This window comes from Solanum stenotomum, chromosome 3 (genome assembly GCF_019186545.1).
Source record: "Solanum stenotomum isolate F172 chromosome 3, ASM1918654v1, whole genome shotgun sequence".
NCBI lineage: Eukaryota > Viridiplantae > Streptophyta > Magnoliopsida > Solanales > Solanaceae > Solanum > Solanum stenotomum.
The window spans coordinates 45,546,325-45,564,063 of NC_064284.1; the positions used below are offsets into that span (position 1 = coordinate 45,546,325).

General features: G+C 32.0%; 2 protein-coding genes across 2 annotated transcripts in view; both read right to left on the reverse strand.

The window, feature by feature from the left end:
- LOC125860573 (inositol hexakisphosphate and diphosphoinositol-pentakisphosphate kinase VIP1-like) overlaps positions 1–17,739 on the reverse strand; it is a 470,733-nt gene that overhangs the window by 402,596 nt on the left and 50,398 nt on the right. The gene's annotated exons all lie outside the window — the stretch shown is intronic.
- Positions 1–17,739, reverse strand: part of LOC125860598 (uncharacterized) — a 1,020,336-nt gene that overhangs the window by 187,562 nt on the left and 815,035 nt on the right. The gene's annotated exons all lie outside the window — the stretch shown is intronic.

Consider the following 17,739-nt stretch of genomic DNA (forward strand, 5'->3'; position numbering starts at 1 on the left):
ATCTAACCCACCCCCTAATCACTAACACCCTAATAATATATCCAAATCAAAACACCCCCAAATCCTTGAATTCTCAATTATAATGGAGGATGTCATATTCACCAACTCAAGATTTCCTTGGTCTGGCACAACCTCTGCCAGTGATTGTCCACCCAGAAATACCTCTTCATTGTGGAAGACCTGTCGTTGCTCACCCATCCAACGATTGCATTGGAACCCACCATTTTCTCATTTTTTGAAAAACCCTTCTCTATGAATGAATTTGAATTTGAATTTGGTGCTGATATCAAGTAACTTCACACTTTGTCTTTTGTCCGACTCTCCTTCTATCAACATCCAAAAACCTTCTTCATGGAGTTAAACTAAAGCATAAGTCTTATACTACAACAATAATATAAGAACATTACTGTAAGTTTGGGTCGTGGGTTGCCCATGTGAACCGACCCCGACCCAATATACTTTGCCCTATCCAATTAATTAATTAATTAATTAATTATATGGATAATTCCTTTTAAAATGATAAGGCAGAACAATTACACTGTAACTGCTCAACCTCCCCTTAAAAGACTCCTAGTGGGAGTAACTTTCAAGGAGTGTGGAACGTGAAAAAGAGGAGAGGAAAATGTAAGAAACAGAAAAACAAAAACTAGCGATCAGTAAAGAAACAGAGAAGTGAGTTTCTTAGAAAAATCAATCAACACTCTAAGAATACTCTTAATTTGTGAACAAAGATCGATCTTTGTTTCCTTGAGATTCAAAGAGTGATCTAGAATAATTTCTTTCGACAACAAAATCAACAACAAATATTTTCGCTGCAAGTTACGAGGTACACATCCTGTTATTGTTTTGACTTTAAAATTTCTTCATTGGTATCAGAGCCAGATTAATTGATCTCATTACGCACTGTTTCATTGTGTATTCATTGTGTAAGGTGAAAAGAAAATTTATTTTTTTGAAACTCAGTGAATAGAAAAAATTGGAAGATGTTAAGTTTCTTTTGGACGTTTGAATGTGGATTAATCATATGGTAAATAGGATTCAAAATCTTATTTGATTCTGACTCATATTGTAGATAAGATTCATTTTTTTCTAATAAGAAAGAAATTTTGATTTTTTTTTTAAAAACAGCTTCTGTTTGTAGCAATCTAAAAATTACTTCTACAATAATTTTGGTTGAACCTTATGTTTTCATGATCTGCTCATTTGTAGCTTTCCGAAAATATATTATAATGAAAAAACGAATTTGAAACGAGTGAGATATGAATTTTTGAAAGTTATTTTTTTTTACTGTTTTCTAGAAAAACTGCTTCTATTTGTAGCGATCTGGAAATTGGGTGTACAGTTTTTTGGTTCGAAACATAATTTTTCATGATCTACTCGTTTGTAGCTTTTTGAAAATATATTATCATAGAAAAACAGACTTAAAGCGAGTGAGATATGAATTTTTTAAGTTGGGCTGAAAAAAAATCAATTTTTTTAAGAATTTTTTTTTTGGGATGAGATTTGTGTCCTATTTAGGATTATTTATTATTTTTGAAAAAAGAATATGTGTTCTTTTTTAGGATCTTATTGGTCTTGTTTATTCGTTTAGTCCTTATGTTCCTTAAACAGTTGCTTGTCTTTTATGAGAAATTTATGACATATGTTGTCGCATTAAATGATATTAACCATATTTTCATTTTGTTCTCATTTCAGATATGGCTGAACGGATACACACTCAAATTACTCCAAGTGTGAGTTCTCAAAGTCGAGCAAAAGGATGAGGTAGAAGAGCAACCCGCCGTAAGACGTGTTTTCGAGGGAGAGAAATCGTATGGATTGGTGTCCCAAAGGAGACACAAAATCTGTTAAGGAATGAAAGGACCATTCGAAGGAAAAGAGAAAAAGATCTAAGAGAGTTTAGGTCTTTGAAGATGGATCCTCTTGACTCTTTAATAGACTTCCTCAGAACCTTTGTCATGAAATTTGAAAAGTTTAATGAAAGTGACATTCAAGTTACAGAGAGGGTATGATGTTTTGTATCATTCCTTGCCAGAATACTAGAAGAATGAACTAAATGAAATTAATATCAAAATTGTGGATAATGAAGAAATATGGGTGTACACGGTAAAAATAGAAGTTAAGTGGGTAAAACTTCACAACATAATCTCTTTTTAGTATTGGCTTTTGTTGTTTTTCCTTTACAAAGCTTTGTAGTGAACATCTTTGATTGTGCTTTAATATGAATATTTGAGTTTTATCCTCTTTTGTTTTGGATAAGTGGATTATTATTCTATTGCATAATGTCACATGGTGTTTGATTATTAGACATACAAATCTGTGTGATTATAGTCTAAAATAAATTAGTGTACACATTAAGATGTTAGTTTCAAATTTTGGTTAAATATTTAATTCTTAGATGATGATTGGATGCTTATGTGTCTTTTCGATTTTACATTTAAATATGAAACCTTTATGAAAATTGATTTGCTGGAATGTGTATGTCACATGCATAATTGATTAAAAAATCTTGCCTGATTATATCTCGTAACATACATGTCATCAAAAAGTATCATTGCTAACTTAAACAAAGGTGAAAAACTTAACGGTGACAATAACAACATCTGGAGTCGTAAAACATGGTATGTACTAGAAGAGCAAAATGCTCTGAAAGGTATAAATCATGTTTTGTATCAACCAGAAGAGGGTAATATTGCACAACACAGAAAAGATCTTGAAGCTTACAAAACTTGGAAAAAAGTTAATTCCACTGCTCATGGAATAATAATTAGTTCTGTGGCTGATGACCTCATACATGAATGTGAGGAATTCCCAACTGCTCATGCTATGTGGGAACATCTGTGAGGAACATATGGGGGTACATTTGTAACCCGCCTCCAACAGTTGACTATCAAATTTGACACTTACAAAAAGCGTCATGATCAGAATATCAAACAACACCTTAGGGTGATGTCAAACATGATAGCTCAACTCAAGAGTGTTGGCCATGTTCTTTCAGATAAGCAGCAAGTTCAGGCAGTGATTCGATATCTTCTCAATAATTAGGAACATTTGAAGGTTAACTTGACCCATAATGACAACATCAAAACTTTTTCTACTGGTGCACACCATGTTGAACTTGAAGATGAGCGCCTAGGTGCTGCTAACACTGCTTCTAATGCCTTTGTGGCAGAGTCAAGTAGTACAAAATCTTCAGGCTTCAAGCGCAAGAAAAATTGGAAAAGAAATGGGAAAGAAAAAGAGACTGGAGAAGGACCCTCTAAGAAAAATGATAAGTCAAATTCCAAGAAAGGAAAATGGGGTTTCCAAGAAGAGAGACGAGCAAAATGAAGTGCTACAATTGCCAAATGTTGGGGCATTTCACTCGTGAATGTACTGAGTCGAAAAAGGTAGCATTTCTAAACGCATCTCAAGGTGCAACAAATATTTCTAGCACTTCTTTATTAACTGAATCTTATCCTATGTGGATTGTAGACTCAGGATCCACCGACCACGTGAGTCGAGATCGAGAAGCGTTTATGGAGTTTCGTCGAGTTTCATCTAAATCAAGGTGGATCTACGTAGGAAATAATGCGAAATTAAAAGTAAAAGGGATAGGCACTTGCAAAGTAGACTTGCGTGGTGGTCGTTCTTTGATGTTGCATGATGTGCTATATACATCAGAGATTCGACAAAACTTAGTATCTGTGTTTGCTCTTTTAGACGTTGGTTTTGATTTGTTTTTTAGTTGTAATGGTGTTAGAATAACTCTAGCTAATGTTTTATATGGTTATGGACTTTGTTATGATCGTTTTATCATTTTAGATTGTAATCCTTCAACTTATGACTATTATGTTGACTGTTGTGTAATGGCATGTTATCAAGTAACAATGATATTGATGTTATTACATGGCATGCAAGATTAGGTCACATAGGGCAAGATCAAATGAATAGGTTGGCAAAAGAAAGGACATTTAGGTTCTTTCACCAAAATTGATATGCCAACTTGTGAAAATTGTCTAGTTGAAAAGATTACATGTAAACCATTTGAGAAGGCTAAAAGAGCCGAGTTCCCGCTTCAATTAATTCATTATGATATTTGTGGTCCAATGAATGTGAAGGCAAGGTCTGGTGCTACATACTTCATTACATTTATTGATGATTTCACGTGTTTTGGTTATGTCTATTTGATTTTTCATAACTCTGAAGCACTTGAGTGCTTTAAAAGATATATGAATGAAGTTGAAAATCAATTAGATAAAAGCATAAAGGCTTTAAGAACTGACCGAGGACGTGAATCTTTGTCAAAATAATTTGAAGAATTATGTGCTGAAAAGGGTATCATCAGACAATTAACTACTCCTTATACACGTCAACAAAATGGTGTAGCTAGAAGAAGGAATAAAATATTATTGGACATGACAAGATCAATGATGGCGCAGACAAATTTGTCTATCTCTAGGGAGATGCATTATTGACTGCGGCTTACATATTGAACAAAGTGCCTTCTAAATCAGTTTCTTTCACTCCTTATGAACTTTGGACTGGTCATAAAACAAACCTAAATGATCTACGACCATGGGGTTATGCAACATATATTAAAGATCGCTTTGGTGAGTTTGGTAAACTAAGTCCAAAAGGAAAGAAATGTATCTTTATAAGGTACTCTAAACGTTCCAAAGGTATGTGTTCAACGATGAACTGGAGGATGGAAGTATTACTGAAATTGTATCACGAGATGTCAGATTTTTGGAAAATAATTTTCCTAAAAAAGGTGAAATAAATGAAATTGAGCCTCTCTACGAAATGTTGAATTCAGAAGATCAGGTAATGTTGTTAGACATACTTGATAATTCAATGGATCAAGAAATGATTCCGAGTCCAAGTGGGAGTTATGAATCCCAAAATCCTATAGAGGAATCTGAACTTCAAATACGTAAGAATAGAAGAAAAGGGGTACCTAAACGATCTTATGAGATTGAGGATTATGTTTTCTTGGTATCTCATACAGAATTGGATGAACCTAATTCTGTAACTGAGGCCTTATCAAGCCCTGAAAGGGATGAATGGTTAAAAGCGATGAAAGAAGAATTAGAGTCCATGAAAAAAAAACAAAGTATGGGATCTAGTTGACCTTCCCAAGGAACGTAAAGCTATTGGGAATAAATGGATTCCCAAAGTTAAACGCAAATCAAATGGGTCGATAGAAAGACACAAAGCACAATTGGTGGCAAAAGGTTTTACTCAAGAGCTTGGAATAGACTATGAGGAAACTTTTTCACCAGTTGTGAAGTTTACCTACATACGATTACTTTTAGCTATTGTTGCACGTTTAGATCTAGAATTACACCAAATAGATGTGAAGACCATTTTTTTCAATGGAGAATTAAACGAGAAAATCTACATGGAACAACCAGTAGGTTTCGTTGTTAAAGGTCAAGAAAAGGAAGTTTGTAAATTGAAGTTTGTAAATTGAAAAGATCAATTTATGACCTAAAGCAATCTTCAAGGCAGTGGTACCTGAAATTTCTTAAGGAGGTGATGTCATTTGATTTCACCATAATCGATGAAAACCATTGCATCTATGTGAAAAAGTCCAATGAAAATTTTGTAATTATTTCTCTTTACGTAGATGATATTTTATTAGTTGGAAATAATTTGGAGTATGTAAAAACTGTCAAGTCATGGCTTTCAAAATCATTTGATATGAAAGATATGGGTGAAGTAGACTATATATTGGGTGTTAAGATCCAAAGAAATCGTTCCAGAAAATTTTTGAGTTTATCTCAAGAAACTTATATAAAGAAAATATTGGAACATTTTCAAATGAATAGTTGCAAGTCCATGGATACTCCTGTAGCTAGGGGTGAAACTTTAAGCCTTGAAATGTGTCCAAAGACTGAAAAAGAAAAGGAAGACATGTCTCGAGTTCCTTATTCTAATGTTGTCGAGAGTTTGATGTATGCTATGATGTGTACTCGCCCCGACATTTGTTATGTTGTGAGTCTAGTTAGCAGGAAACAATCCAATCCTAAAATAGATCATTCGAAAGCATTAAAAAGAATATTCCGATACTTGAAGGGAACTGCAGATCATACACTTTATTATAGTGGATCTGATTTGTTCATAAGAGGTTATACAAATGTTGATTGGACTGGTGACTAGAATGATAGAAAATCAACATCCGGTTATGATTACTAAATGGTGGTGCTATTTCATGGAATAGTAAAAAGCAAACTTGCACAACTCTTTCAACCATGGAATCCGAATTTGTGGCTTGTGCGTCTGCAGTACAAGAAGTTGTTTGGTTAAAGAGATTCTTTGAGCATTTGAGTATTGCAAAGGATTCTAAGGGTCCCTTGATTATATATTGTGATAGTCAAGCGGCTATCACATATACGAAGGATCCTAAATATCACAGTAAGACCAAGCACATTGACATCAAGTATAACTTTGTAAGAGATGTAGTGGCAAGTGGAGATTAACTTTGCAATACATTCCGACACGTGAAATGATAGTTGATCCTTTTATGAAGGCCATTTCTAGAGACCTGTATGAAAAACATGTTAAGGCTCTAGGTTTGCGTAGAATATGATGATATTTCTGTATTGTAAAATAACTTGATTGTTATAATATTTTCTTCTATATAATACTATTGGAATTATATTCAAATATGATATGCATATGATAATTTGTAAGATATAAAGTGTGTTGAACAAGTCGCGAGATTGGCTCTCTCACACGAGCAATCGCCTCTTACATCGGGGAACATGAAGAGATGAGTTTCACCACCATATTATGACTTGTTTTATTATCCAGAAAAAAATTTCTCCAAGAAAATGAGTTTAAGGATCACTGAAGAGAGAAACTAGGGTTGAACATCTGGAGGTGTTTAGACCAAGGTCTGTACGATGTTGAATAATCGAAAGAATGAGATACATACATCAATCTAAGGTGTTAACATCGTAGCACGTGTTTCATACCACGTGTGTCAGGCGATCAATGGGTCAATGAAAGAATGGTTCCCTGCTTCTTCATTGTGTGAGACCCCGAAAAGTTAAAATGATTTTTCAATGAAATACCCTTTGACCTTTTACTGTTTCGTGAAGTTTCGATCGGTGTTGCTACTTTAGCATGTTACTATTAGCCATGAGTGATTCGGCAATGTAGTTAGATTCGATTAGAAAGGAAAGATGATTAAAATGAACAATTCAACTTGTATACATAAGCCGACTAGTACACTCGAGTGTAATTGTGTGTATAAAATTAAACATGAACTCGAGTTCACCTCTTTAAGAGGTTGAGGGATCGAATAAGTAACTATTGAAGTAGTGAATGATGTCTGGGGTATTGTGAGTAATAGGGTCCTTAAAATAGTAGTGAATTCTTTCCACATGTGATTGGATTCCTATGTAGGGCTTGTAAAACCTTAAAGGTAAGCTCTTTATGCTCACATATCGCACGAACTATTTGTTGTATGAATTGTGTGTCTGATTGATATTTTGTTGTCTTGGGTCTTGTCCACCATGTGTGAAGTGGGAGATGTAAGTTTTGGGTCGGGTCGCCCATGTGGACTGATCCGACCCAATCTATTTTTCCCTATCCAATTAATTAACTAATTAATTATATGGATAATTCCTTTTAAAAAGGATGAGGTTGAACTGTTCAACCTCCCCTTAAAAGACTTCTAGTGAGAGTAACTTTTAAGGAGTGTGGAACGTGAAAAAGGGGAGAGGAAAACGTAAAACAAAAAAAACAAAAACTAGCGATCAGTAAAGAAACATAGAAGTGAGTTTCTTAGAAAAATCAATCAACACTCTAAGAAGACTCTTAGTTTGTGAACAAAGACCGATCTTTATTTTCTTGAGATTCAAAGAGTGATCTGGAGCAATTTCTTTCAACAACAAATATTTCTGTTGCAAGTTACAAGGTACACATCTTCTTCTTGTTGTTGTTGTTTTGACTTTAAAATTCCTTCAATAACTACTTCAAATATGGAATAAAAATAATAATCTTGAGTGTAGAAGTCTTTTGAAACAAAAAAATATGAATTTATATACATAAAATTGAAGGAATACCATAAGATATTTTAAATTTTGAAATTCAATAGTTGAGGATTATGAATATGAAAACATAAAAAAAATGAGAATGATATTATTAAAAGTGGAAGTACAATAGGTATAAGTTATGGAGGTGAAAATTTTAAAATAAATAAAAGAAAGAAAAATTAAAATAATGAAGACAAAAAAACACTCATAAGCATTCAATATTTGTTGGGTGTTTAAGTTTTATTGGGAAAGCAAGCAAATTGGTCTCTTCTTTTTTGTATTACTCCATTGTGTTTGACAATATTGAAGGAGGGAAAAAGTACTAAAAAAAAAAAGAAGGAGACAAATATCTTGAAAGATTGGAGTAGTAAATATTGAGACTTTTTTTTTAATAAAGAATAACAATGAGTGGAAGCAAATTTTGAGACATTTAAGTATAACAATAAATAGAGGATTAGTAATTGATTTATTAATTTTTTCATGCAATAATAAGTAAATAGAAAATATAAAAAAATATCAAAAAATTGAGGAAAAAAAAATAAATAGGATCATTGACCAAAAAAAGGTGCCACTTCACTAATGATAAAAAGAAAGATGACAGAAAAATAAAAACTGACGAAACTACCTATAAAATAAAAATAACGAATATATACGGCAACGGAAGTTGCTTTCTGTCCATTACCGTTTCTTATTTCTTTTCCTTTCATTATTTTACTGTTCTTTCTTGTTCAGTTAATTGTTTTCTCTTTCAATTCTTCGTGCATGAAATTTGCTGAAATTGTAAATCACATTATTTTCTTCTCTCCATAAATTTTATGGATACCATAAGTACTTTATTTCTATAATGGGAAACTGAAAAGCTAAATGTTATGGCAGCATCAATTATGAAACACTCTCTTCTTTTTCTCTTTCATAATTTTTTTTTTCAAAAACAAAAGAAACATAAATGAATCCTGAAATATCTAATAAAAATGCTACCACTACAGATTAAACAACATCTTTTTCTTTCTAAAGATACATATATTTTAACCATTTTCCTTATGAAACCAAAAGTTACCATAAACAAAAGATTTTGCATCTCAAAATTAAAATTAAATGAAGAAAAAAACAACTAAAATGACTTGACAAAATCAAATTGTAATATTGAACCTACAAGGTCTTGATGATGTCGTAATGTATCAAATTTAATGTTATTTTTTTCTCTTTCCTATAAGTCACAACATGTTCTTTGTTAGAAACTTTGAAGAGACTTACATTTGACTGCTCTGAAGTTAGTATTTTGACCAAACTAAGTCATAATTTAAACCAATTCACCAAAATAGTACGTTTTTAATTTTTTTTACAAAACTAGTATAAACGTATTTCTCATTAACGTTTTAGGGTATATTTTATTTTTAAAAATCTAGTTATGTGAAATATTGTGGCTGACGACGTTAAGTTTAAAAACGTTACTAGCAGTAACGTTTTCAGCCTAATACGTCACTCTGCGTAACACTTTAAGCTTTAAACATATTCTAGGGCCCACATCTATTATTTGTCACTTTGTATACCTGAAACAAAGTGACACGACGTCGTTTTTTTATCACTTTGTATACCTGAAAACATGGCGTAGTTTTTTTATTCACTTTATATGTATTGTGAGTTTTAATTTCATACCCATTTACCTAAAACCCTTCCCCAATCATAGAAATTTTCAACCCTTCTACTTGCGATTCGAGAATTCTTCAATCCTTATTTCAACAAAAATTCTCTTAGACGACAAGATTAATTGAAAAATTTATGGTTCAACTGTCTTGATGATGTCAGAAGCTCGTAATGAAGTGTTGTCGAAAGCTTGTTATGAAGCTCGAATTTCCTCTAGAACAACTTGATTTCAAAGTAAGAAGTTTCATTATAACAAGATGATTTTGTTGCTCTCTTTTCTACTTCTTAAGTTATAAAATTTATGATTTCTCCATATTGCAGTCCTCCAACTGTCTAGGTATTATAAAGAAGGAAGATTCACAATAATTTATTGCCATAAACCTTACGAAAATCTTGGAACATAGTAATTTTTATTTTTTGAGGTATGTTTTTTCTTCATAAAACAGTTGAAAAAATGCTTGAATTTAAGAATTTCTATCTTCTCGTATGAATAATTTGTGTGATGTGCTAGTACTAGTTTAAAAGATTTAGTGGATGTTACATGATTTTGTCTATTTAATAATTTTAATTTCATATGAGTTTTTTATTTTATAGGTAGTTTTATGGCTGGTAATAATTCATACCAACTAGACCCCGGTCAACTTGAATCATCTGTATTTACAGAACAACTCACCCATAGATCAGGGGATATATAGGATGGAAATGTTAATATGATTCTAAATACGAGGAGGTGTGATGGTAAATTTTGGGACCTCGTTAAGAAATATCCCATTCCTCATCGAGTTGTAGAAGTTATCCAATTATTTGGACTGTACGGTGTTTATAGGTCTCATCGGCCTATGATTGATAATAGTTTGATCACTTCACTAGTCGAGAGATGGCGTCCTGAGACACATACATTTCACTTTAGGCCGGGTGACACAACTATCACCTTGCAAGATGTAGAGGTGTTGTATGACTTACCTTTGAATGTTGATCCTGTACTTGGTAATGAGCCGATAAGGACTATAGGAGATTGAGAAAATATCTGTCAAAGATTCTTAGGTTTTACTCCATGTCCTCAAGACTTCAACTGTAATAGCCTTAAGGTCTCTACACTTAATGCGCACATGCTAGGGAAACCACAGTTATTGAACATGGCAACAGAAGATATGGTTAATCAAAAGGCTAGGTATTATATGTTTTGGATGATTGCTGGTATGATGATGGCATATACATCTGGAAGTTTTTTAAAGCTTATGTATCTTCCCATGCTCGAGGACATGCAATTGGGTCTTATAGTTAGGGTAGTTCCACCTTAGCGTGCTTGTATCGTTTTCTCTGTAAGTCCTCACAAAGTAACAAAAATGAGATAGCTGGATTTCTACTTCAGGTATACTTAATAACTAAATAATTCTTTATTAATATTTTTGTATTTTAATTACCTAAATTATATATATATTATGTTTAGATTTGGGCAAGGGAGAGAGTTATTGTCCTTAGACCCCAGGTAATAGCACAAAGAGACATCATAAATATTTTTCCAGTTGGTTTACCTAGAGGTCCACATGCTACTAGATGGTTCACACATTTTAGTTGGACTGACACTACTAAGAATGTGTTGAAAGTGTTTAGGGATGCACTTGATTCCATGACGGAGGATCAGGTACGATATAATATCAGTTTTGTTTTAATTTTCATGTAGATTAAACTCATTTGTTTTCTCTTTTCATATAGTTTATTTGGGAACCATATTCTGATGATTTAATTGAGAGTTTTCCTCTCTATTGTCGTATTGGACGAGATATATGGTGTGTTAGAGCTCTAATTTTTGTTGGGACGTTGTCGAGGTTGGCTGATCGAGTCATGAGGCAATTTGGGTTGAAATAGATGATACCAACTCCATTTTATCACATGTGCACTCAAATTTCTAAAAAACCACTTCCATGCCTCTTTTGACTCTTTGTGTACAATATTAAACGCTAAAGGAAGAATGTTATCATTTCCATCAATTCCAACAACAATTAATAAATTGATGTCATATTTTTCATAAATATGAGTTCCATCTACTGAAATAACAGGGCGACATGTTTGGAATCCATCAATGAGGTTTTACCTCTGATGAACTCATAAACTCTTCGTGTTTTCATTCCATAATTGTTCCATGATTAAAGTGTTGAAAAGCTGCAAAAAATTTAGGTAGGTCACTAAATGATTTCTCAAAGTCACCATACACCAATTCAAATGCGCGTTGACGTCCAAGCCACGCTTTTCTGTATGTCACTTGATGACCAATTTTTTTGTGAACCTTTGAAATGACATCTACCACCAAGTACTTGGGATTTTTTTGAAATTTGATTTAGAAATAGAGATGCAATCAAATTGGTATTTAGGTTGGCGTGGCCGCTAGAAACCCTTCAGTCTCACATCTATGATTTTCAATATATTTTCCTATCTTCCAAAGGTTATCTCCAACTTTTCAACCTCGAAGAAACCACAAGCAACCCAATAAATTATAAAACTTTCATCTCACAACCCATAGACTCTTGGTTGATGTTACCACCTTGAACTCCTTATTTTTGTGCAAACTCCAAATCGTTACAGCTCGTTTCAACTTTTCTTTACTACTAAAAAATATATTTTTTTCAAATCCTTTTTGGCTTCCTCAGACCAAAATGAACAATATTACATCTCAAATTCACATGTAGACATGAAAATGTCTTCCTCATTCTCTAATGTCTTGAAATAGGGTATGTCATGATTTTGCATTTCAGACACACCATGTTCATGATTATGAAGATTTACACCATTTTGAGAAAAATCTCCAATATCATTGATATCTTCATCAGGTTCACTTTCATCACCATCTTTTGAAGGTTCATCTTCCTCCGAACTTTCATCACTAATTTTAGCATTTACATCATTATATAGATCAACGTTGGTCTCATTATCTCTATAAAAAAATTATTAGTTATATAGGTTATTTCTTCTATTAATAAGAGATAATTTGTTTATACTAACAATAAAAATAATATTATTAAAATGATACACTAAAATTCAGTAAAATATAGATTTGTTGTTTTACCTAGCCTCATAATCCCTGTGACTATTATCAATATGCATTTGACTACTTGAGCCTTCACCAAATGATCGATGACCATGCATCGACAATTATTGGAATGGTGGTTGAACAATCGGTTCTACAAAATGAGGTTGATTGGTCGTGGTAAAGCCATAATTTTGAGCCAATAAATTCATGTGATAACCATGATGACCACTAACTTGAAATACAACATTTTGATCTGTTGATTTGGTCTTTACATACATCTCCAAAATATTTATATCAATCTTATCCGCAAATTTTTGAGGTATGAAAAGGAAATGTAACAAAGATTGATCATTCTCAATTTTAAACTCAATGAACCTTGTATTGTTATCTTGAATTGAACATGGATATTTTCCAAAAATATCCATATTGTTATAAAATTGGATGCCATGTAAGCCTCACATTGTGGCAAATTGATGACCAAGTAAAATTATTGTAGCAAGCTCCCTTCTCCAAGAAATGTATTACCCTTTTGTGTCTATAAAAGACACTACAAATGGTTAATGAAGTAGACACTAAAATTAGTTACACCTCTTACTTATCTACTTATTATCTTCTCTTTCTTTTCTCTTTCATATGATTTTAGTTTTGTCTTTATTTTATAACACGTTATCAGCACAAAGTTTTAATCTTCAAATTTTGAGCTATATTTTTATTCTCTTCTATCGTAAGTATTTGAAGCTTCATGTTTTGGTAAGAAATTCATATTATGATTGCATTATGAACATAGAATAAGGCATGCTCCTAATTTATTTACTCTATTCCATGAGGTATGTTCCTAATTTATTTACTCTAATTTGGCTAGTGGGATGCAGTAATATCATTAGAGTTACTTTAATACTTTTCTTTATCTACCAGTTTCATTTTTATTCATAATTTAAATTCTCTAAAATATGAGAAGAATCTTATGTGTTTGCTAAAGTTTGTAGGACATATTAATTCATGATTTGAAGATTCAATTTTTATAGCTACTCTCAATTAGTGGTGGAGAGTTTACTGTGTTAATGTTGGATTTGGTTTCATTGATTGTTAAGAACAAAAAAAAAAGGTATTTGAACAAAGAATAAGAGAGGAAAAGAAGAAAATAATTGATTTGTCTTCAAGAAAATTGAGATTTGAATAGAGAAAAATGGTATAATTAAAAATCAAGAAAAAGGAGAATCATTGTGAGGTTAAGAATAAAGATATTATCGAACGAGGGTGGAACCTAAATACCCAATAACGACAGAAATTTTGACCTAATCACAACATGTAAAATGGGGGACTGATATAATAGTTATGTCGTGAATATTAATCTCGCCTTCTTAGTGACATAACTTAATAATATAATTTTGTACTGTCTCGTGATTTATTGACATCAATAGATGGCTGAGTTATTAAATAAATAAAATATAGTATATACTTTTATATGTGATTAAGTTGAAAATATTAAGAGTTTTACAATTAAGGTTAATATATGTGATTTTTATCTATCAAAATAATGGTTCTACCTCTAAGGTAAATGTTAGGTCAGTTTACACTTTATGGGACTACACTATAATTGTTGTTATAAGCGATTTTTGTTTATTGAAATTGAGAAGAATTGAGTCATTGTATATTTGATTTTATTCCTAAAGAATAACATTTCTAAAACAAATAGTGATATTGATTTCATATATATTAGTAATTGATAAAAATGACAAAGGGGTATTCTCTCTTTCTAGCCTATTGCTCCTGAAACAATAATATATAACTCAGTCGTGATTATTGAATATATAATACATGTGTCGAATTTATATCTAAGGTGAATAACAATATTTTAAAGGCTTAAGGGTGAATTTTATTTTGTACTATATATAATGTCATTGATTAAGGGTAAGACGGTGGATTCAAGTTTCATCGCACCAAAAGGGTAAGACATCATATTTGAGTTCCGATGCATTATGATGATAAAAATATAAGATTTTGGGTTCAAGTCCAATCATATTTTGGCCTAACACGCCTATATATGGATAAAACATTGGGTTAAAGTCCCAATGCAATATATTGATGATATAATGATGATTGAGCAAATCGATATGCTCTTGATAAAAGTCTGTCCCATTGAATATGCTTCATTCTTTAAAGTGAGTGTGATAGCATGAACATATGAATATGGACGTGAAGGGACAAATTTATAATAGTCATCATTGTGATAATCATAAAAGAAAGAATATTATGAGTTCTCAAAATGACCTTTTTAAAGGGTGAAGCTAATTATTGACATCAAAATGGTATGAAAGGTCATTAGACACATGTTTGTTGTGAGACCTGATAATTTGATAAGTTTATAAATCCTCCATCAAATAAAAGGAAGAAAAAGTGGTGGTACACTTGACTTTTCAAAAGTGATGTCTAGGTATGTCATATGAATATGATAAATTTCAAAGCATGACAATAAACTTCTAATGAAAGGAATAATTATGAAGCATGTATATATGATTATGGTCAATTCCTTGAAGAGAATGTGACTTGTAATAAGTATCATTAAAAGTGGACCATTCTTGAAAATGAATATGTCAAGAGATGACGAAAATTATAAATAAAGACAGACTCATATATGATTTAATAAATACCACAACTCACCTCTATGGAAGGTTAGAGAGAATAAAGAATTGATTTTGGTCTAAATGATCATTGGTCAAGTACTTTTAGTACATTTCAAATATTATGGTATGTTTTAGTATGAACTACCGAAAGGGCAAAAGAAGGAAATAATTTCTTGCCACAAAAATTATCATTGGTTATGTATCTCTGTGCATCAAAAAATTATTTTGCCAGATATTAAACAAAAGGGAGAAGATACTAATGACAAAAGTAAATCAAGAAACAAGTTTTGCTTGTAATGATTTTGGCCATGACAATAATGAAATAAATTTCTCCTTGAAAGAGATGTTTACCACACAAACAATGTTATGAAGTATGTGGTAGTATCCAATGTTAATTATGAGCTTTGATGAGCTACTGTGCTACTACCCAAATAAATAAAATTGCTCATGATATGAAATTGTAGTAAGTCTCGAAAGAAACTTTTTAAGTTTCAAAGAAATAGTCAAAGAAAAAAATGATAATATAATGAGACTATAAAATAAGGAAAGATATAAGATCTTCATATTACTACAATCAAAGTGGATTATAAATATTTATGTGAAAGATTATCTATGTTCCATATTGTTTGTGGTAACTAAGTATGGGCATGAGGATGGAATCACATGCAAAATAAAGTAGAAGTTTATTGAAATAAATATAAGTTGGCATGACCGGTTGACGACCATCCCGGTTCAAATATGATACGAAAATAAATGAGAATTCATGTGGTTATATATATTGAAGAAATAATAAATTCTTCAAGAATTTTCTTGTGTTGTTTGTTTTCGTGATAAAATTATCATTGTACCATCTAAGGTTGAGATTGTATCTCCCAAAATTTTGAAACGTATAAAAAGGTGAATATGGGCCCGTTCACCCGCCATGTGGACCATTTACTATTATATAGATGCATCTATGTTATGGTCACATGTGCTTTATTATCAACTTGCAATTTGATTTTTGCAAAGTTGTTTGCTCGAATTGAAATCAAGAGCACATTTCAAATTATAAAACTATATTGATAATGTTGGTTTATATCCAAGTGGTTTAAGCAAAAACTATATGCCTCCAATTATAGCTAAATCATTGGTTATGAGAACAAAATTTCCAAAAGAAATTTAGTATGAGATGTGTTATTTAAAATGTAGCAACACGTGTACGTATCAAGCCAACAAGGTTCCCCTATCACAATTGGTTCAGAGTCACGAATCAAATAATTCTCATCTAAAAATTTAAATGTGCAGTATATTACTCCATTGCTCCACCATTACGCAATGCACAAAGATGAGTCCCCAAATAAGGTTGGGTGAATGTTAGATTCTCTAACATTAGGGGGAGATAAGCAACTGAAAAATAAGTTATACATAATGAATGATATGATCCTCGTTGAAGAGATAATTCAAGTCAATTGTTAGACGCATTCACTAACCCTATATTATAATCTAGTTATGAATGCTCCAATGAAAAGTCCTCGAAGGACATAATTTATGGCACGCCTGAAGCGTGATAAATTAATCGATTCGAAAGATAAAACTTCTTGAAGAAAAAAAGGAGCAAATGATCAAGATGGTCATAATAATGAGGCAAATGCTTTAGAAAGAGCACCATGACATAACACTTTATAAAACTTTGGCAAAGGTTCAGGTACCTGTAAATGATGAAAAATAAAGTGAGCTTGATAAGTTATGTCACATTAGAATCGATATCAAATAATCATCGACGATATCTTGAATATAATGTAGCGCTCAAAATTATAAATGGTGATGAGGATCTTGAAATTAAATATGTCGAGAGTTGACTGTTAAATGATTGGCCAAAAGAAAATACAATTCAAGTATTTTTCTATTCACTTGGAAAAGTGATGTTTTGGGCTTATTTTGTCCATATACCAAGATATAATGTCAATGGGGTACTGATACGCTCAAATTACATCTCCTTTCAGAAGCATAAGCGATCATTATCAAGTAATGAACCCAACTTGTAGGTTGGGATCGATCCCACGAGGAAAATGGTTTAGACTTTACTTTTAACCGACAACTATATTAGATTAGTCAAATTATTTCCAGAAACAGGTAATAAAAAGGGGGGTTGTGCTTGTGTAAAACAAATAGTAATAAGTAATATTGTAATCAATAATTAAACTCAACTTTGGTTGTTATCAAGATAAGAGAAATAACTAGGGTATACGTGTTCCCCATAATCTTATAACACAGTAATCCTAGTAATAGCAATCCTTTTCTAGTGTATTACATGCAAAGTGATAAGTTAGGTATCTCTAAATCCTTGGTCCGGCATCTAGAGAATTTCACCCCGCACCTTGGTCCGGCTACGTGTGTATAATTTACTAACCCTTACCTTTACCTCATATTAGACATC